The 26,588-nt window shown below is 40.9% G+C and overlaps 1 protein-coding gene across 1 annotated transcript in view; it reads left to right on the forward strand.

Annotated features, from left to right (window-relative positions):
- Positions 1 to 20,532: 20,532 nt before the first annotated feature.
- Positions 20,533 to 26,588, forward strand: part of ELK3 (ETS transcription factor ELK3) — a 38,211-nt gene continuing 32,155 nt past the window's right edge. Inside the window, exon 1 of the mRNA XM_051784074.1 lies at positions 20,533 to 21,011. The gene's annotated coding sequence lies outside the window, so the exon portion shown is untranslated. The remainder of the gene's footprint in view (positions 21,012 to 26,588) is intronic.

A 26,588-nucleotide genomic window follows, 5' to 3' on the forward strand; every position in this document is an offset into this window, starting at 1 on the left:
TCTTCCCTGTTATGGTGAACAGAACACAATGTAAACATCACCTCGTGTCAAAAGATTAAAATACATAGTCACTTGAAAAGCTCATAATTTCTTTGTATCGTCATCATAGGAGCAATAAAAAGAAGAGAGATAGGAGTACAGATGGATAGAAAAGAAAATGGTTTACACATGTCAAAAAAAGACTGACAAACAATGGGCAAATGCTGAGAAGTGATCAGACCAACAGCTGAGGAGACTGAACTGCCTTCCCACTTGAGATGAAGATCCCACCACAGAGCCAGTGGAGATGCCAACATGGCTGCTACCCTTGACAAATTACCTTAGTGACTCTAGAAATAAAGTTTCAGCTTCCTTCAGCTGGCTCACCTACCAGGAGACCACACTGCTGCAGGCACTCACACACACAATTATGATGTGTGTAACAGGAAAAAATGCTTGTTGAAAAGAGCTCTTGCTGAATTTGACACTTCAGCTGGGGCATTTCTTCTGCTGCTGTAAGGAGATGAATTCCTTGTATGCTAGGTTATTATTTTTAATGTTCTTCAAGAGGTGAATTATTCAGTATTAGGAAACATAAACTACTGATCAGGTTTGCAGGTCTGAGTCCTCTTCATAGTGATAATATTCTTTGAAATATGCTGTAGGGAGGTGCTCACCCACCGAATGCTGTGTCTAATCTAAAATGGTCTATGCCAACACTTCCTGTAGCTTGAAAACAAAATGAGGAGGGGAAAAAAAAACAAGACCAAGGGGAGAAACAAAAAAAGAAGGAGAAAACCATAGGAGAGATTTGGTTGTATCGCTAATGAACATTTGAATTGCTATTTTTCCTGATCACTTTTTGAGAAAAAAAATATCTCTTCTTATTTTTAATATGTCTTATTGTCTCAGAAACCTATGTTGAGGATTCAGATAGCTGTTCTGCAGGACAAATGTTCTATAAAATACAAATGATGATGTCCATGTGGCAGCAGAGGTTAAGCCCAAACCTATTAAAATCAATAAAAAACTCCTGGTGTTTTCAATGGGCTTTGAATCAGCACAAAGTGATGCAGAACTATGGGGCCTCTGCTCCTGGTCCAGGTCTACCACAGGATTCTGAAGTGACCTCACCAACTAATTCACGCTTTATGCCTCAGTTTCCCTGCTTTCTTGAGTCTGCTAAAGTTGCTGCCCAAAGGTATAATCAGGCTTAATGGCTCATAACGTTATTGAAAGATATTAGAAAGTGCTATGGGACTGAAGGTTTTCCTGCTACCCAGCAAACATTTCCTTTTATGAGTGCTTAAGATATGAGGAGCTGGTGAACCCAAGTGTTAATTACAGGTTCCCATGGATTAGGTTTTCTCTTGTGGGTCTACTTTGAACTTCATTCCCATGTTTATTTAGCTGTGAGTATGTGTGTGCATGGCCCTGCATGTAGCAAAGGGCCAGAAGGGCCGAGCCCCTCCCTGAGGAAGCTCTGACAGAGGATCTGTGCAAATGTGCTTCCTCTTCCTTTCACTCCCCAACCTTAAGGTCAGAGGATCTGGAAAATCCTCCTCCACCCTGTGACTTGATCTGATGATTGTAAGAGAACTGCGGTTCCCGTGCCTTCCGCTCCCCACCCTTCCCTCTCACAGTCCAGTAACCCTTTAAAGCCTTCTCCAGATTGATGCCTAGTGATCCTGAGCACTGGGGAGGGACGTGGGGGAGTTGGCTGCTTGTGTTTTCACTGGCCGACTGGCTCTGGGTTATCCCAGGTGGAAGGCTGTTTCTGTGACCCTCATGGGCCAAGGGCAACATGTGAAAATTATGTCTTAAAGTTTTTCAAGGGCATTGCTTCCTGTTCTCAGTCAGATGAGACAAGCCTGGAAAATGCATCCATTATTAACTCAATTGGGAAGAGTTAACTGCTTTTTTATTTACTTCTTTTTTTCATTCTAAATCTCAGATTTTTGGATTCAGGTTTGCCAAGACAGGAATTCCTGCCTTTGGCTTCCAGCTCCCCTGTGGCATGAGGGACTCTCACAGTGGCTAGTGCTGGTGGCTGGCACAGACAGGAGCATCAGGGCTGCAAGTTTCAGGCCTCCTATTTTGGGTGGAACACTCCCATCAAGGTACTTTCCCACAGTTGCTGGCACTGCCCTTAAGCAGCTGCTTTGAGGACTATTAGAAAAGCCTTCAGGGGCCCCTAGATGGAAATCACAGGAAAAGGGACAGCTGGCTGGAGCTGTGACTCCATGCCCACAACATTTGCCCAAGGTGGATGCCACACAAAACCACGAGCAACCTCTTCCGAGCACCCCTCAGCTCCAACAAAGCAGCACACTTTTACACCATCTGCCTCTCTGCCAGCAGCATTTCAGCCCAGGGAAGGTGAAAGCCATGGTGCCCCATGCTATAGCCACCCCTACTTTTGGGAAACCTTGTGCCTTCTTTGGGATGGAGACTTCTGACAAAAAAAAGCCAAAATAACAATGGCAATTGGAGTTGTTTTCATATGCCTTCTGGCTCCTGAGCCTCTTAGTCATCGTGGGCTTCTCTCTAGCCGTGTCAAAGCCAGAAAGTGACTTTTTGCGTCTAGTGGAAGGTACCATTTGCACCAAGAAGAGCTGAGGTGCTGAGGCAGGCACACCAGGTGCAGGCAGACAGTGAAAGGCTGAGACCGGGCCACCCACCACCTGCACTGCATTTCAAGGTGGAGACTGTCTCCCTCAAGGAGTAGCCATAGGCTTGCTGAGGAGAGCGAGACTGACCCACAGCCCAGTGTGCCCCTTTCTGCCACCCAAAGCCGAGTGCTCTTGGGTGCCATGAGGGCTTTGGATGGCAAATACCCCAGCACTTGGCCTTGGCTGACGTTTTTAATGTAGCACCCAGATTCCCAACAGCTGGAAGGCAGTAGCCACAGCAGACCCAGTCCACCACGACCCATTTGGGCCTTCTCACCCTCTTCTCTGGATGAGTGGGCTCACATCCCTGCCTGTCTGCAGGAAGAGGCCTCATGGCAGTGCTGTGATCACAGGCTGCCAGTTTAGGTCACAGGTTCACCTCTGTTGGGCGGCCAGCTGGGGTGGCTCTTCCTGCATGCCTGCCCTTCTGGGAGCTGGGGATGCTGGAAGGGACACTGGAGATGGGATGACTTGGCATGTCTGATGACAGCCTTTGCAGCTCCTTGGTTCATTTCAGCAAGCAAAGGACCTGTCCCCTCTAGGATGGGACAAGGAAGGTGGCAGGCAGTGTCTCACCTGCTGCTCCTATTTGTGGGTGGACAGTTTAACCTGCACTTTCCAGAGATGCTAAATGCACTCCCAAACTCTAACAATACACACACAAACCTGATTATTTTGTATTATTCTAAATGATTTTTAGGGAATCATTTGTTAGCATTTGTAGCTTTTGTACACAGTCTGACATTTCTGGTGCCTCGCACAGATTTCATCTCCTTAAAAAAAGCCAAAGGTGCTCCCCAAAGGGCAAATTCAGTGTGTTTCTCCATTTCTCTGTTCAGTCTAGACCAAGCAAACATTGTAGGTTCTATCACTGTTTGTGGTCTGCAATTAAAAAAGCTGAGATGGATACAAGTTAGTCTAGTTCTTCTGTAGAGTGATTTATTACGGACAGGCAGGCCAGGAGCAACTGATTAAGTACTTTCTAATATTAGCAATGACCCAGGTGAATTACAGAGATGCCCATGTAGTTATGCCTCTTTGAAAGGGCTTTTAGTAAACATATACATGAATAAAGCATCTTTAGTTTAAAGAACGCAAAGTGTCTTGGGTCTTATTCCTCTCCATTTACTCTTCTATAGTGAAGTGAAAGGTGAAACTATACTGGGCTTCAGCTTGGGGAAAACCACAGGTGTTTATGTCCTGCAGCTAACATTTCTGGGTGCCTACACTAGCATTTGTGGAGGTAATCACAAAATGAGTTATGTGAGGGCCACAGACCTGACTATAAATATATTCACAAATATCACCTTTCCTGAAGCACCTGTCACAATGTAGTTGTGGTTAGGGTTCCTGTGATGTCTTGAAGTGAAATGGTAAATAAAATAGTGATAATGATGTTTTCTCCTTTCCTTTTATACAGTGTTATTGCTGGGGTATTTTGGTTTAGTGGGTCTAATCAGCAAACTTCCAGAGTTGCTAATGAATGAAAAGGATTTGGAAGAGAGCATGGTTTGTCATTTGTGAATCCCATCTACTTTAAAACAGGGCATGGGTTTCTTGAAATTTTGCAAGAAACATAACTGTTTTTTACAATAGTAATGAATTCTGTGCAGTGCAAAAGGTCATATAAAAAGCAGTAGGAGGACAGGATGCTGGGATAAAACACTGAGCAGATTTACTTCCTAAATTAACATATTTTCTCTTTTTATTTTTTTCTACTCTCCCTGGGACTTTGTGGAATAACAGCATTTTGTGCTAGACAAAGGAAATGAAAGAGCATTAAGTGCAGGTATACTGCAAATGTGGTAGGCGAAATACTGGGACATTTCTGAAGAAAAACAACAAAAGAACCCAACAAGGAATGTGGATTTAAGTGGAAACATGCAATTCAGCTTATCAGGAACTTTACATTTTATCTATTGGTAGATGCATTGGGAAGGTATTAAGGTATATGTAAAAGTTGTCAAATATGGTTAATAACAACGAAGTAATTTAATTTATGAGAAACTTGTGCATCTATCCATGCAAATACAAAGTAGGGTTAATATGCCTGGTTATAGCTTTCCTGATTCTGAAGAGACTGGACCAAATTCTTCTCTACCACAGTTTCATCACAGTCTTCGGACATTTGTTAAGCTCATATTTGCCTGGTATATGTGCCTGAAAATATGAGCTCCAATAGCACTTCAATCCAACAGAGTATGAAAGTTTGGTTTAACAAATGTAAGGGTTATAAATTCAAATGTCCAAAATGCGTGCAAGAAGTTTTAAAGACTAGTTTTGCGCACTGCAGCAGCTAATGGTTTGCTTGTACAAGGTGTTTGACATCTATCTATGGCGAGGCATAAATCATGACATAGACTTTGAAAACCTTGCAAAGTTCACGAGAAAAGTCCATACACATTTGTCACTTTGCTTTACTAGCTAGGCCCTTCTGCCTGATCCAAGGTCTCAGGAGGACTCTGCATTCAGCTGCCCCAGGCCGAGAGGGTCACTGGGACAGGCTGACAGTAAGACTCATCCGCTTGGTTGTAGGAGTAACTCATCTCACCATCCAGCAGTACTTTTGGGCTGATGCAAGAGGGTTAGTGCCATTCCTTGCCTTTCCCTGTCCTTCCACATGCCAAGAAGATGCAAAAAGTGCAGTCCTGGCATCCCTGCCCACTCATCTCTTTGTCTCCTTCTCCATGGGAGTGTTTCTGATTTCTTGCTTTGCTGACACACTTGCTGGGCACACCCATTCACCCTCAGGTTCCTGAGGGATAAAAGGAAGATCAAGTTACCTGTTTTCTATTTCTGGCAAGAGTTTCAGAGCCCTTTCCTGTCCTGAGTCCCCAGGATCCTGAAGGACTCTCCAAGGATAAGCTCTTGCAGAAAAGAGGAAGTAAAGATTCCCATAACAGCAGCATTCCTTCCTCTATCTCTCTGAATCTCTCTGCATGCAACCTCTGGATTTTTCAGCTGCAAAATGGATAAAGCTTTTCCCCATTTTTGTTTCCCACAGGCACTGGAAGAAGTGGGCTAGGAGGTAAAAAGAGGATAAATATAAATATTTAAGGAAATAAAGATTAAAAAAAAAAAAAGATAAAAAGCTGCAAGCCAGAGAAGACTACAGGGGAAAAAAAAAGAGAAAAAAGTATTAAATGACAAAGAGTAAAGATGAGGAAGGTATAAAAAATTAATCATAAGCCCAAATATTTGCATAGCTGAGGCTTCCACTTCCACAGTAATGTGTACTTCCTAGATTGACAAAACTGTGCAGGAGCATTTTGTCTTCAGAAAAACTAATTTCACACATAACCTGTTGAAAGGATCACAGAAACCCAGTCTTCCACTAAATGTGCTGGAAAAGCTATAACCAAGTTACAGTTCTAGGGGACAAGGAGAAAAAGTCAATACAGCATGGTGCACTACAGCATGCTTCCACGTTCTGTCTGGGATTGCCCCCCAAATACCTCCTACAGGGATAATTTAGAACTTTTGAGGTCTATGACCAGTGCATACAAATTGTATCCTCCTTTGCTTTTTCTTTATCACCTTCCTCCCAACCTTCCTCTTAGTTCTTTGGGTCAAAAGGGCATCACTTCCTGTCTGCTTCCTAAAACCTTCGTCTTTTTTATTTTGAAACAAGAATGAGCTGAAAACTAATTTTATTTTGCAGACAACTGGGTATGAAAACATTTAAAATAAATAGGAACAGAATTTGAGGGCTTTTATGAAGGAAAAAAATTCAAGCAAAGTGGTTCTCTCAGAACACTTGCAAAAAAAGACACAGATGTGAAAAAAATCTATATGTGAATATAAAATAAAATCCAGACCTATAAATCCTAATTTTTTTTGAAAATCCAGATATTTTGATATATCCTCAAAATATGGAAACAGTAGACTTGGAAAAGTGAAAAATAAGGTGCAAATACAGCATCATAGTCCTGAAAAAAAACAAAGAACAAAGTCAATGAGGATTTGCAGAAGCCAAATAAGTGCTGACAGGACTTCAAGAGAGTAAATAAAATGATCCTACCTAGGAAAAGGTAGTCTCTGCATCGTAACTGGAAAAAAAAAATTAGAGAAATAACACTTTGAAAGATGATCTGTTATCTTTATCAAGAATTTCCTTGCTAAATTCTGACCCTAAAGCCACAGTAAATGTAAAGAGTAAATAATAGTAAATAATTTCTGCGGCCCGTCATCAAACTACTTAAAAGGATGTTTGTTTATTTTCTATAAATCAGCGAGTAAGGCCACTTTGAAGTTTCCAGACAGTAACACTACATACACTCCCTTGCAGTGTGTGTGTTGTGAAAGATTTAAAAAAATGTAAAAGTGAACTGCTAAACATAAAATTCATCCCAATGAATTATTTAAGTTAATCAATTTAACATAAACAGCATAAACTGGGGGTTTTTTCCTCACTATTTTGAGGAAGAACAATTCTTATTCTCTCTAGCAGATTAATCCTCATTCTTGGTGAATTTTGATGTTCAAAATACAGGCTCTCTCAAAAATCCCAAGTATGTATCTGACAGAATACAGGGGTTTGGTTGTTACCTGATTTTCTTCTTCACCATTTTAAGACAGGTAAGATGTTATGCATGCAGGTACAGACTCTAATTCTTCAATGCATTTGGTTTGCAATACGTAAAATGTCAACTGCCAAAACATCAGAAAGAAAATGTGACAACAGTTTTCATTTTGTTTGCAGAAATTTCATCAGTGCCATTGACCAAAAATTATACAAAAAAAAAGTGTTTTAATTAGGAATCAAAGCAAGGTCTTCATGAAACTTCTTAAGCAATCATGACAGCCAAAAACAAACACTTCTAAACTTTTTTCAGTTCATATCTTACAGACCAATAATTTTTAGCAACCCCTAATGTTGCTAAGGTTGGACCAAGTAATGCACTGTAATCTCATATAGTTGCACAGTCAGTACAGAGCAACCCTGTACATAAGCATCAGTTAGTGAACACATAGAATATCCATTGGGTGTATAAGCCCAGAAACTGCTACATTTGAGGGTATAACTCCTGATTTAGGGTATTTGTATATATAGTGTTAAATATAGCTGAACACAGTTTCAATCCTCTCCTCGAATGTGCCATTTGCTTTACAGCTCTTCAGAGCAGATATTTTTCATGCTGCATTCAAGGAAGCTGGAGATACTTAATGAAATGTCTTTTATTTCCTTTTCGTCTTTGATATTTTTCTCTTCTAAACCCTGGAAGAATTCCATCCTCAGCTCACAGACAGATGACTCCTTGTCATCTCAAGATGGATGAATCGGTGTAAGACTTGCTTGAAGTCACTTAAATAGCAAATACCTGTTACAGAGTGACAGTGTGATTAATACCTTACCTGCAGAGTTTGCCTACCCCTTTCAAAGCAATTTCATTGAAAAAAACAGATAATGCCAGAAGCCCTAGCTTAAACAACCAGGGCTCTACCTTCTCAAATATATATTTTCCAGACAGATGACCTCCATTTTTCTCCAGATCCAAGAAGACTGACAATGCAAATCACTGCAAGATAATATTCCCCAAAAGATATATAAAACATGTGCACTGTTCAGCAAAGATCTTAAAACAGCTAAGTTCTCCATTCCTGAAGCAAAGGAGCATTATCAATAGCTGGTCATCACTTCCCAGAACCCTTGCCGTGAGACCCAGAACATCTCAGTTCCCTGTTTCTTGCCACTCAACAGTTATGCAGAACTTTGAAGAGAGGTGATAAAACAACAAGCATCTTGGAAAAAAGACACTATCTCTATTTCCTTATAGCTCATGGAAATTAAACAATTTTGTGAGCAGAAAAACTCATTGAAAAGGACCAAAATGGTATAATTCCAGATTTGCCTTGTGCCCAGATGTCTCTAAACTGGCAGACCTACCTTAAAAGACACTGGCAAAGCTGCAGTGAGGAAAGACAGAGGTGATTCTTGCTGGGAGAAAGACAGGCATCATAGAAGTTGCTGTTTCCTCTACTATACTACACATCCTTGAGGGCATCTGTTTTTAGATGATTAAATTAATCTTCTGCCTGTGACTCATTTTTGTTTCTTCAGAAACATGAACTCCTTTTACAGCTGCTCTGCTCAACTAGGGAAAGTATTAGGCCCCAAAGGAAGGTTTTTGCTATGGGAGAGAAATGGAGACTGTGGAACTTGAAGAGGCAGATGCAGCCCTGCACTAAATATGACTTAGACCCTTGATATAATGATGTAGCAGTTGAGTGTATGGGGGTCTTGCAGGCCCATGCTAATTGGGGAAGCACAGGGAAGAGGAAGGAAACCCTATCAGCATCATGGTAAATGCCCAGCTTGGTTACCTCCCACAGGAGACAAAAGCCATGATTCTGACTTCACTGTTTTTAGAATTATACAGAGTTCATCTTTTTTATGTATCTTTACTTCAATAAAATCCTCATAGAAACACATACATTATCTTTTTTAATTTAATCAAATTATGAAACAGTTTTTCTGGGGTGAAGAAATAATTGTTTGGAATCACTTATAATCAGGTTTAAACAAGCAAACAAATCTGTAAATGCAGGCTCTGAAATAGCTGTTAAACATTCAAGGGCTGTTCTTTACCTTCAGTAAAAAGTCTTTCACTAGAGCTCTCCACTTCCACAGAGCCCAGGTTCCCCTTGTGACACCACCAAGCAATAACTTTGTGATAAAAATCTGCTAACACAAATCACTTGAAACCAACCACTTATGCATCTCATAAGTACCCTTTTACTAATTCTAGTTTGCATACATAAAGGTTTCCACTTGTCCTAAAGAAAGCAAAGAGTTTACAGCCTTATGCATACAGGTAAGGGGGGAAATTAGTTCAGAAAAACACTGGTTCACCATTTCTGCCTGGGTGTGCAACAGGAAAACCCTCTGGAGACTGAAACAAGCTGTTCACTGAGCTACTTGTTTATGTTTTTTTTTCCTCTCTATAGAACTCAGCTGAAACTGTCTTATCTAATATAGCTAATCCGAAGTGTAACTAATAAATTAGGGTAAAATACACATTTCTATGAGTCTTCACCTTGTTTTTAGTAAAAGTTTTTCTTGTTAAGATCTCATGTGTAATTTTGCAGTGATGCCCTCAAGGAAAGAAGACTCCTGCAGCCTCTAGGGGAAGGTATTGAACAGTTTGCACTGCTTTTGAGGTTAATCCAGAGAGTAGAACAGAGTTATCTGAACTTTCTGAAATGTGGTTTCATGAGGCTCTGATAGGTAAACCAAGATTATCAAAACAACCAGAAGGACCAAAGGAGAAAGATACAATGAAGGAGAAGCAGATTAAAGACTGTAAAGTGATCTATGTTTAACTGGCATAACACTGGTCCCCAAGACAGTTCAGTCTTTCTTAATAGCCTCTTGTGTGGGTTGGACAAGAAAAGAGGAATTTGTATCTCTGTGGAGTTGTGCAAAAACCCAAATTGTTCCAGAAATCAAGAGACAGTGAAGTCTGGCTTCATATGGCTTTACCTATTTTGACTGGTTTTTTTGGTGTCTAATAAGTGCAAAATCCAATTGACTCTAATCACATGATATAGCTTATCATCATGTGACTTGTGACTTATCTGTGACTTGTTGAGTTCAGTTATACTCCCTCCTGATTGTAGCATTAACAGGGTCTTCTTCCTAAGAGCTAATTTTCACGGGCTTTTTATGGAGCTTAAAGTAATGTTATTCTCTGCCCACCCTGTAGGTGTGTCTGGGCAATCCCAGACACGCCTACAGGCTGGGCAGAGAAGTGGTTGAGAACAGTCCTGCGGAGAAGGACTTGGGGGTGATGGTTGATGAAAAACTCACCATGAGCCGTCAGGCTGTGCTCGCAGCCCAGAAGGCCAACCAAATCCTGGGCTGCATCCAAAGGAACGTGGACAGCAGGTTGAGGGAGGTGAATCTCCCCATCTACTCCGCTCTTGTGAGTACTGCATCCAGTACTCTGCCTGGAGTACTGCATCCAGCTCTGGTGCCCCAAACATAAGGACATGGAATTGTTGGAGTAAGTCCAGAGGAGGTCCGTGAAGTTGATAAGGGGACTGGAGCATCACCCCTATGAAGATAGGCTGAGAAAGTTGGGGCTGTTCAGTCTGGAAAAGAGAAGGTTGCATAGCAACCTTCCAGTATCTGAAGGAGGCCCACAGGGAAGCCAGAGAGGGACTCTTTGTGAGGAACTGTAGTGGTAGGACAAGGGAGAATGGCTTCAAACTGAAAGAGTGTAAGTTTAGATTAGATGTTAGGAAAAAATTCTTTACTGTGAGAATGGTGAGGCACTGGAACAGGTTGCCCAGAGAGATTGTCAATGCCACATTGCTAGAAGTGTCCAAGACCAGGTTAGATGAGGCTTTAGGCATCCTGGTCCAGTGGGATGTGTCCCTCTCCACGGCAGGGGGTCTGGAAATACGTAATCTTTAAGGTCCCTTCCAAACCAAATCATTTTGTGATTCTATGATTCTAATGTTGGTTGGACCACTGAGACCATTTGTCAGCTTGGCTGAAATGGGAAGCCTGGGTTACCTGCTATCAGGGACAACTGACAGATAGCATGACAACACATCAAAATGTGCAAATCTACAGTCACACAGACATAGGTTCTCTGACTTGAGCTTGCAGTGTGTGATCTCAAAAGAGTCATGTTTCTAAAAAATGGATTCAAGCTATTTCTGTCTCTTTGGGATTAGAAAGCCAATATTTATTTCTGAAACACCAACAAGGCTCTGAAATTGTTCATAATTAGCCTAATGAAAATTCAAAGTAACACCAATGATTTCAGTAGTGTTCTGTTAATTTAGACATGAGGGAGCCTGAGTAGAACAGGAATTGGAATCAAATCCATTAACCACAAAAGCAGGATGTTCTAACACAATCATAAATGTTTGCTATATGCAAAACTATAGTTCCCACTGCTAACTGTAATCTTGTGAATTGCTTAGAAAAAACCCCCACTTGCTAATCTACAGTGTCATTGTACCAATTTTAAACACGGGGTTTTTTTAGGGACCATTCCTTGCTACATGTTAGCCTAGTGCTAATTACTTATTATTAAAGACATAATTTTTATAGAAATAAAGTCCAGGCAAGAACATTATAATACAAATAAGTATGATAAATAAAATAAATGTTAAAGTGATGTATACTTCAGTTTGGTAATCAGCGAGGGCACAAATTTTGAATCATGAATTTTGCTGGCTACATCCTTATTTTGTTCTTCATGCTAATTATTTCCTACAAGTCAAATTTATTCTGTTTGATTTTTCTATTTAACACAGAAAGAAAGATAACTAAGACAACAAAATATATACAGTACCAGAAAAGGCGGAGAGAAAATAAAAGACTTATAACTGTAGGAAACTTAACTCAGCAGATCTCATCCGTGCAGAAGTAGGAGTTTTGTTCTGTATTATTTTAAAGGTAAATTTTAAAACATCTACTTACTCTTTACTATGTATTTCAACAAATTGTCTGAAACCTTTGCATATTTTTAAAAGTTTCTGCCCTTTTGCATTATTTTTAGCTTGGCAGCCCTGTGGATCATTTATAATTTTACATACATGAACTTCAGTTACAATGAATAATCAGTTTGTTTTCAGATCTTCCCTGTCTACTAGACCACAGAAAATTCTCTTCCATTGTAACCACCATCATGCCTTTTTGTTATTGCTAGGCAAGCACCTCTAAATGATCCAAACAAGAAACATACATATGTACACCTGCATTTATATGTATGGAGGGTTATAAAACAGGCTTCCCACATACAGAGGAACATTACAATGGTAAAAGCCTATACTGATTGCTCAAGAACACAGTCCATTAACATTAAGAAGATTTTAAAGTCTTGTTCCTTTATTTTATTGTAAGTATTGACTTTTAGAATTAATTAAGACTGGAACTCAGATCAAAGGCCTCTACTAATTTCCTTATTTATTACTTGGAGTTAAGAAATTCCCTGTACAATTCCCACAAGGATGCAGACAGAGTCTGGACAGACAGACAAGTGAAAAGTGGGAGCTAATGAATATTGCTCCAGTGTCAGACAGGTAAAGCACTCCCCCCTTCCTGTTAATTCAGTCAAAACAATGAAGAGAAAAACCCAACCCAGTCTTGTCTTGTTTGGCTTAGACATGAACCCTTGATAAGACTCTGGAAAACAAGAAACTTTGTAATAGGTTTTAGCTACCTTTGGCTGACAAAATCATATGTCATAAAAATGTAAAAATAGAGGTACACTTCTGCAACCAATGTACATTCAACTTGATATGAACACTGAGATAAAGAATAATATAACATTTTTACTTGAATATTACATACTTTACATTTCTCTACAGAAAGGATATCCCAGCAGGAAGGAGAAAGGTGGAGCACAATCTCTGTAGCATTTCTTGTTCTGCATTGTACAAAACTTTGTAGGGACACAGGAAGAGGATACGGAAGTTTCTACAGGAAAACAGAGAAAAGTTCAAACATAAACAGAATCCAAAAATTTACCAACACTTTATAACATTTCCTTTTTCTCTTTAAATGTTTAAAGCAAGTTACATTACAACATAGTTTACTACATATTTCTATGTGTATGTATTTTTACAATTACTCTTGCAATAATATCTCAAAGTAATTTTTAACATGAATTGTGCAAGCTATATTAAAGCAATGTATGCAATAATCTATTTGGTACAGCATCCTCCTTTTAACAGAATAAGCAAGTGTTGGACTAACAAGTTTATACTACTCTCTATATAGGACTTTGAAGAAACTTGGTACTTAACTGAAGTCCCCCTGAAGACCATTTCCACAACAGACCCTTGACTGGAACCCACCAAAAAGAAACTTGACATAACCTCAACCCCTTTTATACAAGGATGTAAGATCTTGCTTAAGAATGTGCTTAAATCTGGTGTTGCAGGCAGCTGAAACAAGCATGAGAGGGTTATATCTGAAGACCTGTCCTCTCACCTGGAGCAGCCACGCTCCACTGGGTGGTGCCAATGGTGGGATACATCTGTGTTAGCTGTTACCATAGATTTGTCTGTAAAGGAAACTTCCCTATCCAACCATCCAGGAGTCGTTCTGGCAGTCACACTCGCACCATCTGAGCTGAGACCAAGGCACCTTTGGAGCTACACACCCCACACTCACACAGTCAGACCAGGTTTCCTTACCAGCTCGACCAGGTTTCCCATAGACGTCCATGTCTCTCAGACGTCCCAATACCTAAAATAATTTAATCGAGGAGCAATAACTAAATAAGAAAATAACAGCCTGAGCTCTTGCCTCCAAGGAAGGACTCCAAAAAAAAAGGAACCCCATGGCTTTTATTCCCTTACAGTCTAAATGCAGGAAAATCTGGGGGTCATTGGCTCCTGCCGTATCTCTGAGTGTCTGGTCCCCTGGCTGGTGCCACAGATCCCCAGGCCCTTTGTTATTCAAAGGGTCGGCAGTCCTCGCCACCCAGAGCTCAACCTGCAGCTCCCACTCCAGCTAGCAACTCCCACAGAGCTACCTGCATTAAATGCATTCCTTGACATGTAATTGCTTGAATATATTTTGTATTAAGCACAGTATAAGAGCTCATGGTTAGCTCTTAAGAATTTGTTTAGTAAGTATGGACTTAGGCTTGTGTTATGGCCTTTTGCTAAGTCTGGCTGTAAAGGAGCCTACAGTTTGTATCAAAAACGCTTTCCGTGTAAATGTGGCATCTCTTTATAAAATCAGTCAGGAACATGAAACAACAGCCAAGGCAATATTCATACAACCGTAGTTTTGGCTGCGCATCATCAATTCTCTTATAACTGCAACTACTACTAGTATGTGATGAAAGGGTATCAGATGGGCTAATGGGTATCAGCTTTTCAATGTGATATCTGAGGTACAGGCAGGACAACAGTCATGATCTAATATATAGCAAGCCAGTAAATGAAAGATGTATGAACTGGGAATTTTTGGAGGAACAAGATCAAGTTTGCATTGCAAGCCTATATTACTTGAGTTTGTAGAAGGACCAAAATGTTGTCACTTTTAAATGACTTAGACATGAGTATGTCTACACTGAAAACCTTCCATACTTGCAATTCAAATGTATAGTAAATAAAATCTGAATAAAATCTCCTTATAGACAGCTGAAAAGTGATTCCACATTTCAGCTGTATAGAAGGCAGAATATGAATCAAAGATGTCTTCCAACTCTAAGCATCTAATTAGAGGGACTGGGTTAGCTGGAGACACTTCCCAGAATCCCTGTGTAGTCAGCGGGGAGAAGCGAGCACCTCCAGATCATTTATAACAAGGTCTTAACTCACATCCTTGAGTTGTTTTCTGAAATCTCTTTTCATTACAATTCAAGCAAAATGATTGCACATGCACATGTAAGATAAAGGTATTAAGATACATTCATTTTTAAACTTTTTTGTGTAATGTGACTTAGAAAAAGGATTTTCTAGCAAGCAGAAGGCAGGTACAATTATGCTAATAGCAGTCACTTCCAATAAGAAACACATAATCTGTGTACTCTATGGTTTGCACCATTGACTGGTTAAGAGGTTAGTTTTGACTTCAGAAAACCAAAGATATTTTGAAGATTTGCTTTTCCAAAGTGTCTTTTGTATGAGATTTATAATTATGGCTATGAAGTATAAGAACAGGAGGGGCTTTAAGAAAACATCTATTATTTTATTTGAAAATGCACATCACCAAGAACATGCATAATTAACTTTGAAATACAAACACAAAAATACAATAATTGGAACATCCTAATTAAATACACAGTAATTAGAAGACAAAAAATATTGTCATTTGCACCTATCTGAAAATTGCTAAGTAGAGCTGTGTCCCAAAGTGTATGTCATACTGGGAAACATAAAAACTATAAGGTCACATGTTGAAGATAAAATCTGTGCTATTTCATTCATCATTTAAAAATCTTAGAATTAGTGTAGGCTGAAGAGAAGTGGCAGTGAGTTGTGCTCCATTTGACCAAAAGCATTTGAGAAGAGTAAAAACAGTTTAAGAGTGTTCAGATGCTATGGTGATATTTGGCAGTAGAATTACCCTGGATCCATTCTATTTAGAGATTAGATTAGGCTAAAATAGACAGATGGGAGACACGGGTAAAAAAAAAAAAAGACCAATAAAATATAACTTAAGTTCTAGCTCAGGCCTTTAAGTAATTAGCCTGGAAAAGAAATTGCAGTAGAACAGATTGGAAGATTTAAGAGAAGCCTGGTGACCTCTGAAATAGCTAATCTTTGCAGTTAGATTAGACCTCATGATTATTCAATGGTTCTTGGAATCCTCTTTCCCTGTTTTCAGGTGCTCTAGACTCCTTCAACTCACAGTGGCACAACATTCCTTAAATGACAAAAAAATCATAGGCAATCACACTGCACACAGGATGTAATTCCTTATAAATCTTTCACTAAGAAGGCAAACCTAATGAAAGTGTACACGCAATGATGCTTTTGCTTGAAACATGTTGGGTCATGTGCTTTCTTCCACAACACACAGGGAAAGCAAAACATTCAGGAAAGCGAAATGTACCAGAGGAAGAGGAGTGTAAAAGTAGTCATTTCCCCCAAACACTCCTTCCTGATAAAGCACCACAGCCTTCCGGGGGTGCATAGGGGAGAAAAGGAAAACCTTGGGGTCTCTGAAACATCATTCTCTTAAGACTGAGGGCAGATTTCTAACTGCAACCCAGCAGTAATCCTCATTCACAGACTGTCACGAGGGACTAGAAAATGTTCCCTGAGGGGAAAAAAGGTCCCAGGAAAAATAGAAGAGCCTCCCTCTTCCTTGCCAATGTCCTACCATCTGCACACTATACATGTTTCATGGTGTGAAGAAACACTTAGCCCTTCTGACTGTAACAGGAAATGTTTTAGGTTAAAATTTGCAGAATTTCTTTGTTCTAGAAAATGTGGCATGAGGTTTTGAACCTTTTAATGATGACATGCAATTGTTTTTCCCACTAATCTGAACCAACTTTGACCAAGAGGTTTCTCAAGAGCAAACACATTTCTGTTGATGTCTTGCCATCACCTCTTCTAAACCTCACAATTTTACTCTAGATAGTTCAGCAAAAAGCTCAGGAAGAAATCTTGCTTGTGGGAAACACTGTGCAGTGTGGTCCCTTGAGGTTTAGACTCAGTGTTACATCCTGGAGGTAGTGCTGTACAGTATTGTACACTGCACTTTTCTTACCAGTGAAGCTGCCTGTGTGATGAGATACTGAGTACCTGACCACTTTTTGAGTGGTATGATCCCCAAGGACTTTTTGCAATAATTAGGTTGCTTGGCTCTAAAGCCCGTGCTTGTCCAGCAACAGGAAAGTGTGAAAGAGAAAAGCCAAACCTGCTAGAGGAACATTCATCAGTATTGATGCAACATTTGCAAGATATTTAAATAACATGTCGGGAAGGGCAGCCAAGAATCCTACACAAATTAGGCTGTCATTCCAACTCAGGTAATTATTTTCTATTTATCCAGTTTTCAATATTCCCTAGAAATCCTACTGTAACCTGTTAGGTGGTTATTCAAAGTAAAATTTCTAGAAAGTAAGAAGAATGGTTACAAGTGATTCTTCCACAGAACCTACTGTTTTAGTTGTCATAAAGGTAGACACAAATCTGAAGCCTCTTCGCTGCAGAGACCGTAATTTAGAAAGAAATAAAAAATGTTTAGAGAGGAGGAAACAATGTATACATTCATTAAATATATTCACAATTAAAATGTCAAATGAAACAAGTTATTTCCAACTGCTTTCAACTTTGTTCTTGATAATTACACATGATTATAAGCATCTATGTGCATTTAAGGAAAATTGTATACTGCAAAGTGACAGTGCAATTATATAATTTAATTTAATAATTTAATTACAGAGGGTCTCAAGGCTCAGAGTGAAATTACACTAAAACCTAGACCAACATTGATATGAGTCTCAGCCTGAAGAGCTTTAAACAGAGATCTGGAGGAGAGCAAATCTACCTTTATTTCTCTGTTTCCTCCTTTTAGATTGTTAAATTACAGCAGCACATGAGATTTATGAACAGTTTAAAAATGCAGTAGAAACAATCTGAAGAGACAGACAAAGCCTGGTTTCTTAATTGATGTAATCTAATAAAAATGAGGCAGAATTATAGTCACTATTCTTAGGAATGCTTTGGGGCAATTTTTTCAGCAAAAGGAGAGGTTTATAAATACAGGCTCTTCTACAAACTGCACTGTCCATAGGTAAAGAGGACACAGAGACATCCTGGGTGAGTGTTTGTTCAAGGATTGCCTGAACCCACCAGATGATAACTTCCAGCAGCAGTAACCTGATTTACTGGTCGAAGGGGAGCTGTCTTAGTTGCATTTAGTCCTTTATGAGTGCAACAGCTGTTGTCTGGACCAACTCTGAGCAAGGAACAGCAATTTCCAAAGCTAAACCCTCAGATCTTCACAGCTTGAAGACAGAACTAAGGCTTTATAGTTAACAGTTGCAATTATTATATGTGCTGATGAATCAATGTGAATTGAGACAGAGAAGTTGACTACTGACTCTACTAAAAACATAACTACCATTTTTATGACCATGTCAACAAAGAGGTTTTTCTGAGTGGAATTGTTTTTGCAGGAGAAAAAAGCTCCTACACAATAAAAACATGCAATTTTCCTCATTCACTGTCTTGTATTTTTGCATCAGATAATTCTTAGGTATAACTATAAGTGTAGATTAATTCAGCCAGGCAGATATCGTAGATGAGAGAGTTTCAGCAATCATTCAATAAAGAACAGTGTTTTTATCAAGACAGTTTCCAAAAATAGTTTCCCAATGACATCCATACTGCTAGGATCAGTAGCCCTGGTCGAAAGTTCCCATTTTCTTCCAGTTCCTGCAGAGCTTTCTGAATTGTTTGTGTTTCCAACACATCTTGGTGGCTTCATTCCATTAAACAAGTTCTGCACTTTTTAATCCAGCTTTCATAGGGTAATATGAAGACACCTCATCCAGGGGTCATCCAACTTCCAGCATGGCAGTTTTATTTAGGTTTCTATCTCACTATAACAAAAAAAGGGCTACTGCTCTAAAAACAAAACAAAACAAAAAAGTAAAAAAAAAAATCTAGTGCTGTGAACCAAGATACAGCACAGGAAATTAAAGAAAAATTTTGTTAATATTTTTAAAGGCGTAATGTTATTTACTTTTTTGTAGAAGAAAATAAGTTGTACTGGTTTTGAGAGTTTATTCTCTCAGATCTCCACATCAATAACTGGTCAAGGCAACTCTGGAATATCTCTGCTTTGCCTCTTGGTCAAGTGAAAGATAAATATAGAAGATGAATGCCCAACTGTCAGTCCAACATTGCATTTTGGTACTGTAAAAGCTTCTCTGACTGTTTTGCTTTTACAAAACTGGGTCTTCAGTTGTAGTTCCCAAACAGAGATTGATTCCTGCATCCCACTGACTTACAGCAAAGACTTCATCCACTGTGCATTTTAATCTAGGAAATGTACTATCTCACATTCAACATTTTATTGCTTCTTTATTTCGGAAACACAAAAAGAGGATTTAGCAGACCTCAGATCTGCATTCTGAAATTCAGAATGACTTCTAAAAGGGAATGATTTAAGAAAAATAACAAAATGACATTATTTGGTGTGCTGATAACATGTTATTCTCGCTCCCCCATGGCATGTTGGAAGACAAGAAGGAAGAAACTTGAAGGACTTCCACAAGAGACTGAATTTGCTCGTATTCAGCTGTTCAGATGCTATTGACTGCTGCTTAGTGGCCAACTGTGACAATCTCTTTAGCTTCATCAAAACATACTTTTGTTCCCAATGACATTGCAAGCAACAACCCAATAGTGATAAAAAATTATCATAGCTTCTGTGTCATTGCATGTCAAGAACATTCTTAACTGCAGTTATTGTGCTGGGATGATAAATCTCATGACTATTAAAAGAAAAAGCAGTATTGATTTTGAAGTATTATTCATTGAACGTCACCGATGTACTGCGCAGACAGAAGATAATGTCACTCATTCTGAGGATTTCCAAATAAAGTTAGAGAAACAGCACAATGTAGACATATGAGACACAAGAAAAGACAAAACTGATGTAAACTACAAATACTGGAAATGTGTCCCTTTTAGTAATTCCAAACCAACAGTTTAGATCTGTGGTCTGCAGCTTGAGGGTCAAAACCTAAATCCCAGTCAGCAAACTACCACTGGTCTGTCTCTTGAGCTATGACGTGGAGCTGGAAGATACAGCTTGGATTTTACTGTATGTGATAGGACAAGGGGTAATGGTTTTAAACTAAAACAGGACAGTTTCAGATTAGATACAAGGAGGATAGTTTTTACAGTGACAGTGGTGAGGCACTGGCACAGGTTGCCCAGAGTGGTGATAGATGCTCATCCCTGCAAACATTGAAGTTCAGGTTGGACAGGGATCTGAGCAACCAAATCTAGTTGAAGATGTCCGTGCTTATTGCAAGGGGGTGGGACAGGATGACCTTAAAAGTCCCTTCCAACCCCAACCATTCTATGATTCTATGATTTGAGTGCCTCGTGACTTTTAATATGTTATTTCCCTCAATTTAAGGTGTTGGCCATGTTGCACTGCTCATGTACTTTGCTATCTATGTGAGGTCCAGCTCGGAAAACGGCCAGTGCATCCAGTGAGCTACTGTACTCCCCCAACCCCTCAGACCCCAATGACTCCAACCAGATGCTCCCCTCCACAGTGACCTCAGCTCCAGCACGGTGGGAAAAGGCGACTGTCTCTCCAGGGGCCAGTGCCTCGTAAGGGGTTCCGAAGCATCCCTCCGGTGCCCACCGGGGAAATGCGGGTCCGTTCTGTCCCAAGCAGCTGGGGCGGCCGGCGGGAAGCTCCTCCCAGGGGTGTAGCACAGGAAGAGGTGGCGGTCGGGGGAGCCGTGGAGCTCCCTGCGAGCCGGCGGAGTTACCGCTGCCCGTGTTACTATGCGTGTGTCTTATGTTACAGCCATGCTGCACATCGACGGCCAGAGCGAGGGGCGCGGGGAGGAAAAGGCTGTTTACACAGACTGCAAACCGCCCGGGGAATAGTGCGGGAGAGGAAGTGAGCCGGGCCGCTGTCTGACTGCCCCGGCTTCCTGCTCGCTCCCTCACACGGGCAGGCGCTCACACACACACACACACACACACACACACACACACACACGCACCGGCCCAAGGGACAAAAAAAAGAGAGAGAGAAAAAAGGGGAAAAAATCAGGATCTCATTACTAGAACAACAGAGCGTCTGCAGAAGACTGTCAGCATGGAGAACCGGGGGATTTTACCCAGCTCCCTCTAAACTACCAGGAGAGAGCGGAAAAGTCCCTCAGCCGCTGGGTAGGTACAAGTGCTGCTGCGCCCGCCCCGGCTCCCGCAAAGTTTCGGGGGGCTGCGGGGAGGGGAAGGGGGAGCCGGCGGCTGCTGCGGGGGCCGGCGCCCCGCTCGCTGGTGGGAGCGCGGCGGGGACACCGCGGGGCACACCGCGGGCTGGAGGTGAGCAGCGCCGGGAGCAGCGCGGGGAGGGGGCGCGGAGCCCCGCTCGGAGCCGGGGAGCCCAGGGGTCCTGCCCCGGGGTCGGGCCCGGCCACAGCGGTGGTAACGGGGCAGGGGGCGGCGGTCAGGGGGGCGGGACGCCGGAGGAGGCTCCCGCCGCCTCGGGGGCCCCCCGCCCCAGTGGATAGTTGCCCCGGGGGCCCCGCCACCCCCCGGGAGCTGCGGGTGAAGGTGAGAGGACGGAGCGTATGGGGGGCGAGGGGGGGCCGCGGGAGAAGGGCCCGGGGTGTGAGGAGGGGCAGGGCCGGGAGGGGGGCGCCGCGGGTCTGGGGGAGCCCCGGGAGTCCGCGCCGCCCCGCAGCCCCTCGGCGGTGCCGGGTCCTGCCGTGCCCCCCTCCCCGGCCGTGCCCGGCCGCGGTGCCGCGGGACTGCCCCGTCCCGGCAGCTCCCGGTAACGGCGCTGGGGCGGCGGGGGCCGCCGGGGTGCCTGTCACGGCGGCGGGGGCGCCGCGGGGTCCCCGGCGGCGCTGCGAGGCCGAGCGGGGCCGGCGAGGGCGTGGGGGGAGGGAGGGGAAGGCCCCTGCAGAAACTGCAGAAGGGGCTTTAAAAAGGGGAAAAAAAAAAAAAAGTGTCGGGAGAGTTTCTGGCTTGTCTGGAAACAGCAAGACTAATTGCCATGCGCTTCCGGTTTGAAACTGGCAGCAGACAACATCTTGAAAATGAGTCACTGCAGCTCACAAAGAAACTCTGTGGTTTTCTCCCTCTCAGGTTTATGTATTTGCTCCTTTTTACAGTTTCCTTTGTAGTCTTCTGCCTTCTCCCCGGCCCTTCCCCCCTCGGCTTTCCTTAGCCACCTCCTGCCCCTAGACCCCCTTGGCTGACGTGGATAGTTTCCACGACCAACTGAAAAGAAAAAAAAACAAAAAACAAAAAACAAAAAAATGTTTGTAAGGGAAGGAAAAAATAGAGACAGAGAGAAAGGGAGAGAAAGTGGAGAGTTGTTGTTGGATCTGGCTTTACTGAAGGTTAGAGGGACTCTGATGCTGCAGGGGGAAAAAGTTCCCTGAATTTTCCACTGGCTGCAGGAAGAGAGCCCATTTAGTCATGGCTAAGTAATGTCTGCACACACACCAACTAATCTCATTAGGAGTTTCCGTTCCCTAACACAGGAGGGTTTTGTGAAGCCCTGTCAGCCTTTCTAACGTTGCAGTTGAAAGGGAGACAAGTTACATCTTTATTTACTTACGTTTGTAGTGCTAAGACAGTTTTATACAATGCAGCATCTTTTCGGTCATGAGGACTCCAACTTCAGAAGTCAATGGTTACATTTAATTTCTAGCAGAAAGTCGTGGTTTATCTCGTATTTTGCTCATATAGACTTTTCAATTATTTTGGATTAATGTAATTTATCCATAAATATTTCCATGGGGTGAAGCACATAAATGGGGTATGCAGAAGGCTGTGTTATGAGAAACATGTTCTATCCATCTGTGACAGTTGTATGTAACTGCAAGATTAAAAGACTTTTGAGCCAAGATACTGAGCTGATGGGCATATTTGAAAAGCGTATTCACTCACATAGCCTTCCTGTATTGGTGCTTTACATGTCTAATTTTGAAGAGATTTTGTATGTACCACTTTTCATTTAGTGGTTTGTGTAATTATTTCATGATGATTTATTTTCACAGCCGTCATGAAAGAAGTCCATGTTCAGAATTAGAAAGATTTTTGCCATGCCCCACCAAACTTTTTGCAGAAAAAAAAAAAGCCTGGAGCAAACAAAGAAAATGGATTCTTGCTTGCAAGTGGGTTTTAGCTAAAGGAAATGTCAATAAATGTGAATAAAATGGCATGTAACAGGAAATAACACTTAGCTACTTAATTGAATTATCATGTGATAGCATTAAACTAGCAAATATTATGCAAAAAAGTAGTACTTGCAGTATACCACGTGTTTACTTTTGAGGATCTTCAGTGTTTCCTGTACTTCCTATGTCCAAGTGGCACAGAAAAGTTCTTCATTAACATCACTTTACAGAGGACTTTTATTAGTGGATTAGTGACACAATCTCCAGACACACATGCCTCTTGATTTTCTAGCCAGGCAGTGAAGAATTTTTAGAACAGTGTACAAACCAGAAAATGCCTGATCTGTTTCAATCAAATCCAGTTATCATGAAGCAAGAGAATTTTTTCGGTTTTGTAGGTTTATTTCTTTTGTAAAAGTCTAAATTTTAGAGAAAGAGGTGCATTACTGGGCATAATGATCAAAAGTCTTTTGAATATATTATAGAACAATTAGTGTGATGTACAATAATAAACCTCTTACTGAAGAGTGTTTCCTAGCTCTTATTATCTCTCTTCAAAATATCGATATTTAATTGTCCACTTACTGCATTAAATATTGCTGGAATTTCAGTGTGCCATCTGCATGAAGCACACACATACATACATATGTACATATATATATATATGTAGTCTATCCCTACAAATTTCATATATTGTGTTCACTCAATTTAAGTCTAAAACATCTTGATGTCCTACAGAAAAACAAATGTAGTAATAGTATTATGGTTGTGTGTTCTGTAAATTTGAAAGACTGAATGAGAAGTAGTCTGTAGATGTGTTAAAAAAACAACGGTTCCGTTTGAAATAGAAAAAAAAAAATCCAAATATCATATACTGCATGATAGTTTCCACTCAAATAATAAAAAAGTATTAAAGGCGTTTTTACTGTAAGTATGATTTTATTCTTTACTTCTTTTAATTTACAAAGCATAAAAGTGTATGAGAAGAATATATGTTGTCTATTAAGTGTTCAGATACTATCATCTTTGCTTACATCTTGATTTTTCAAATCACCTCTGCGAGTTGTCCTAAAAAGAAAAAAATCTTCAGGTTTATATCCTTTCTGATATCGCTGACTCTACCTGGATGCAACATCTGAAATAAGCAACACGGTCTCAGGGAAGAAACTCAGCTACAGCTTTCCTTGTAACTGTTTATAATACTATGCACATGGACACTTTAATATGTAGAAACAAAAATGTATTTTGTTTTATTCATTAGCAGTTCTCACTGCTTACTGATTCACAATGGTTCTTTGCTCCTGTTACTTAATGTTACTTTATTAAACTTCAATCATGAAAAGAAATCAAATGTTTCACTCCAAAGACTGAGGTATTCCCTCTTTGCTGTGCAGAAAGTCCAATTATGTAAATTTTATCTACTTGTTGTAATGCCCTTCTTGGGTTGAAGGCATTCTTATGACAGAGGTATCCTTAGAGGCAGGTGTTATTAATCAAGTGATCACAAATACTGATTAAAAACTGGTTCTGAAGGACTTAGCACAGAATGAAAGTCAATTTGCAGGTTCACCAAGGTGCCTGGAGCTTGTTGCTTGCTCTGAGGCTCATATGTTTAAATGTAGGAAGGTAGGTATACATAAAATGGACATAGAGGTCCATCAGCTGTATAGAAAATACAAATCTTAGCCTTGGAAATGCAATGACATGACAACATGTTACTTCAGAAGAAAGAAACAGGTCCCAAAATAAACAGACATTTGGCTACTAAGGATAAAGGAGCACAGGATAAGAGTGGAAGCACCAACACGTGGTTATTTGTGATGCATGTGTTTATGAAAAAGTATTTTAGCTAATGTGTCTTGGTGACACCATGTAAACTTTGTAAGCTCATGTAGTTACCATTATCTCCGTGAGTGGTTCGCTGTCATAGTGCTAAATAATCTAAGAGAGTGAAGAACTGATAAATTAGCTACTACTTCCCGTAAAAGTTTGGCAGGTTGGACTCACTTGTGCAGTTGAGGTGATTTATCAGTCCCTGGTTTTCCTCTGGTGGAGGTGGGTCCTGTGCTCAGCATGCTGTTGCTGGAGTCAATTTTGGAGCTGTGACACCGATTATAGGACAGTTAGCCTGGGCCAGTTTCAAAGAGTACTGTTGGTTTTGAGCTGCTGTCTATCTCTGGTAGCCACACCCAATGGTTCATGCCACAGGCTGTCACTGACGAGCCTGTCAAAGTCCTGTTGTGCTGTATATCCTGGGATTGATTCACCATGGCTTTCTCAGTGTTTCCCACAATAGGGAATCTCATAGTCTTGAATCATTAGGCAGATGTTTACTTTGTCTGTGGCTTGTTAAATGAATCAACGAGTATCTGGAGGCTGTTGAGAGCTCTTGAAAGACAGAATATGTCTGTTCTCATGTTGAAGTATTTTGTTGAATAATGAATGATTAAAGATTTAGTCACGATTTTGAGGGGAATGTCAAGGTGTAGGCACAGGAAGTCCAGCTCATCACACCACAAAATACAAGGCTTCATGGATGGAAACAAAGTAGATGAAGCACAAAGTAGCTCTCATCTGTGCACTTCACAAGAAGAAATTCATCTTTGTCCTTAAAACTTACTTTAAGTCATTGTGGTTTTATATGTCAGTAATTATATCAGAATTCAGGTTCTTAAGGGTTTGCTGTTAAGAGTGGATTTTAATTCAAAAGCTCTTTGAAGGACACATGCTGCTTTTATAAAAGCAAGAACTAAAGAAAACACCTGCCATAAGCATTAATATGAAAATATTACAGAGGCGCTACCTGCCACTTAATAAGTGTATAGTCTTTCTGCGTTTCTAATATTGTATGAATACTGTGGCAGGTTTTTGCAGTACTAAAAAAGTACACTGGAGCTGTTGATCTACTTAGTCAATGTAATTCATGGGCAGTGTCTCATATTGTGCTGAACAACTAAATATTTAAGTAATATTTTATATTGCAGTTAAGAACATCAGAGGCCAAATTTTTCCATGGCCTAGGCAGGTAATGAAATGATACATTTTTTTACTCTTATGGAGTTACAGTTTCCAGCACCTTGATTTTGGGCTGCTTAAGTAGCACTGCTGTGTTTACCAAGAGTAGCGGGGTTTGTCCTTTTTGTGTCTGTGGATCCATAATTATTTCTGAGCAGTTGTGCCTACTGTTGTAGTGCTGTGGTGCTTCTGCCTTGCCTTCAGGAGAAAGGTCCGTTGACCCCTGTGGGCATGGCCATGTGTTGAAAACTGCTCACCTGTATGATGACACCTATGAACTTTTTTTAAGATAAATACCAATCAAAATCAATGTAAAGAAAGGTTTCTGAAGACTATAACATGATCTCTCTACATCTGAGCAGTTAGATACAGCTCAGGATCTTCAGGAGAAGAATTTCTGTGGGAAGCTACACACTTTGTTTTGATCTTTTAAAGCACTTAGGCATGTATTTACTTTTGAGTGTGTCAGCACTTCTGTTAATGCACTGAGACCAACTGCATGCTGAATGTAACTAAGGCATTGGAGTAGCTTTTGCTTGCTCTTGCAAGGGTCCTCCTAGTCTTCCATAGCTTTACTTTACATTTTGCAGTGTCAGGA

The sequence above is a fragment of the Manacus candei genome, unplaced genomic scaffold, assembly GCF_025592945.1.
Source record: "Manacus candei isolate 608988 ecotype Guabito, Panama unplaced genomic scaffold, ASM2559294v1 h1tg000018l, whole genome shotgun sequence".
NCBI lineage: Eukaryota > Metazoa > Chordata > Aves > Passeriformes > Pipridae > Manacus > Manacus candei.